Consider the following 2,911-nt stretch of genomic DNA (forward strand, 5'->3'; position numbering starts at 1 on the left):
AAAGGCGCTAGGACCAATGACCACCAGCTGACCAAAATTCAAAAAAATTATGCTTCCTAACTCTGTTGATTTTGATTCCGCACGCAGAGCAAACAGAGCCGCTCTACGTGTGTCACTCACGACAGAAGCCCTTTTTAACTGCTCTACTTCTAATCCAGCAGCCTGCTAATAGTTTAGGAAAAGCAGAAAAAAGGATGCAAGTGCTTGGGCCCCGCTATCCACATGGGATACTTAAAAGAGGCTCCTGGCTCCTGCCCCCTCTCTGCTTTTTGGCTTAGCCTAGCCCTGGATGTTGAGGCCATCTGTGGAGTGAGCCAGCAGATGGAAAATTGTGTGTGTGAACGCTAAGCGTGTCTCACCCCTTCCCCCTTTTCTCTCTGTAACTCTGACTTCAAAACTAAGTAAATCTTAAAGAATTTAGTAATTTTGAGTGTGCAAAGATGCCAGTCAGTGCAGAAGATAAATGTTACTTCAAAAAGTAAGTGCGAAGGAAAAAGAATCTTTAAAGTCTGTCATTTATCATATCAAAACACATTTCTGATAAACACTAAAAATTTTAGTATACTTGAAGCTATAAAGATAATTGAGGGAAATTAGGGTAATTAAGTATTAGATTTGGGGATAAAGAAGCAATTTCAGAGCTACTTCAGGCAAGAACAATCAAATACACACAAAACAGACTATTTCTACACATACTGAGAACATAAATGAAAGTGTAAGATTTTGCCTTTTTGCATTTGTAAACCTTAAAATGCAGATGAATACAGGAGAAATATACTCAGCATATAATAGTAGCTAGGATCAAATGCAAAAAAAAAATTTAGCAGGACACAAGGTAATATAAGTCAAAGGACTTAATTAAAGAAGGAATGCAGTCAAAATAATGTTTAATAAAGTCAATTTACTGAAGGGGTACATAACAAGGAGAACAAATTTTAAATAATACTAAATGTTGGCAAAGGTTCATTTCAGCAAGATAGGATCTTTCATCAAATGGTTTTAGAGTTTACGTTCATGTAATATTTCTATAAAAGAATTTAGGTTTTTTAGAAGCCTAAAACAAGTTTATATCATTTAACTCTTCTATTTCTCAGACTATGTTTAAAGACAAAAAGATATATACTCAATAAATTATACATATATTAGGAGATGGGTAGCTAATACTTAAAACTAGTCAGTGAAGAAAAAAATTTAAGTATAGCATTTAGTAATTAGGATGTAAATACAAAATAGCCGACTCAAAAGGGTTGAAACTAAATTCTTGAACTGAATCAGTGATACTTGTATAAAGGTATATATGTCTATATACACAATACGCACATATATATGCAATGCATATATATGTATATGATGAGTCAGGTTTCATAGGTAGTCACATGGAGAAGGAAATAAATTAATTGTAAAAACTGAAAAAACTGTGTTCACTTTCTTTCAGTTCCTTGGTAAGGCATAAGAATTCTCTGAGTAGGGTATAATTCTGTGCTCCAGGATTGTCTACCACTCTGTCATCAAAATTTAAGGTATCTGAGTACCCTAATAATACAGGTTACATATTTATACTTTAAAATTAATTGTAAAACAAAAGCAAAACAGTGTATTTGGGGTTGAGGCACTGCCATAGCCTCAGCCTCTGCCTGTGACACAAGGATCTCATATGAGTGCCCATATGAGAGCAGTACTGGCTGCTCTACTTCTGACCCAGCTCCCTACTAATGTGCCTCAGAAAGCAGTGGAAGAAGGCCCTGGACTCATATGGGAGACCCAGAGGAAACTCCAGGCTCCTGGCTTCTACCTGGCTTAGCCCTGGCCATTACAACCATTTAGGGAGTGAATTAGAAAAGGGAAGATTCTGCCTTTCCTTCCTCTCTGGAACCCTGGCTTTCAAATAAGAAACCTTTTTAAAAAATTGTATACTTTTAAGAACATATTCATGTCAATTTCTTTTTTGGATGGATTTAAGTATATTCAAAGTCTATAAACAGCATGTATATAAGTATAAAAAATTTTTCTAGCTCCTTCAGCAAAAATCCTTTTCTTAAAACAGGCACAAATATTAATATAATCAGCATTTTTCTGGAAAGGTTAAATGAGACCAGTATAGGTTGAGTATAATATGCGGAGTTAAACCATTGCTTCCTTAAGGAGGATGCAAAAATCATGCCATTTGTTTCCTTTATAAGTAATTTGCGAAATTGTATTATTTACTTGATGGTCAGAGAAACATGTAAGCACAGGTCTTCCATCTACTTGATCAATCCCAAACGCCTGCAAAAGCTGGTGCTGAGTCAGGCTGAAGTCAGGATGTAGGAACCCAATTCATATGTCCCACACCAGGGCAGAGCTCCATGTACTTGACTATACTGCTGTCTCATAGGGTGGATTTTAACAGAAAACTGGATCTGGATGCAGAGCCAGGACCTGAAGCCAAACAGTCTGATATGGAATGTAAGGATCCCAAATTGTGTCATAACTACCGTGCCAAATGCCTGCCTTTTAGATTAGCTTCCAGTGGCACACAGCTGTTTGGTACTTCTTAGAGTCTTTGAACTTTATTTCCATTTAATGTACAGATGATTAGAGAGGAATTTAGAAAACCACAAGGAATCTGATTCATATTCGTTTATGAACATATTTTTCCCAAAGAAAAAAAACATGAATATAATGAATTTTATAAGTATTTTAATTATGGCATGGTGGGTAGCTGCCACTTCTAACACCAGCCTCCCCTATGCATGCAGTTTGTGTCCCAGCTGTTCCATTTCTGGATTACCTCCCTGTTGTCTGGAAAATAGCAACAGAAGTTAGCACCAGTGTGTGGGCTGCTGCCACCCAGATGAGGCTGATGGCTCCAGCCTAGCTCAGCACTGGCCTTTGTAGCCATCCAGGGAGTGAACCAGGAGATGGAAGAGCA

The 2,911-nt window shown here is 37.2% G+C and overlaps 1 non-coding gene across 1 annotated transcript; it reads right to left on the reverse strand.

Annotated features, from left to right (window-relative positions):
- Nucleotides 1–136, reverse strand: LOC121162255. The gene has a single exon (XR_005884774.1). It is a non-coding gene; the product is annotated as a U11 spliceosomal RNA (small nuclear RNA).
- Between the last annotated feature and the right edge of the window lie 2,775 nt (nucleotides 137–2,911).

Source organism: Ochotona curzoniae, unplaced genomic scaffold, assembly GCF_017591425.1.
Source record: "Ochotona curzoniae isolate NIBS_2020 unplaced genomic scaffold, NIBS_Ocur_1.0 contig_517, whole genome shotgun sequence".
Classification (NCBI taxonomy): Eukaryota; Metazoa; Chordata; class Mammalia; order Lagomorpha; family Ochotonidae; genus Ochotona; species Ochotona curzoniae.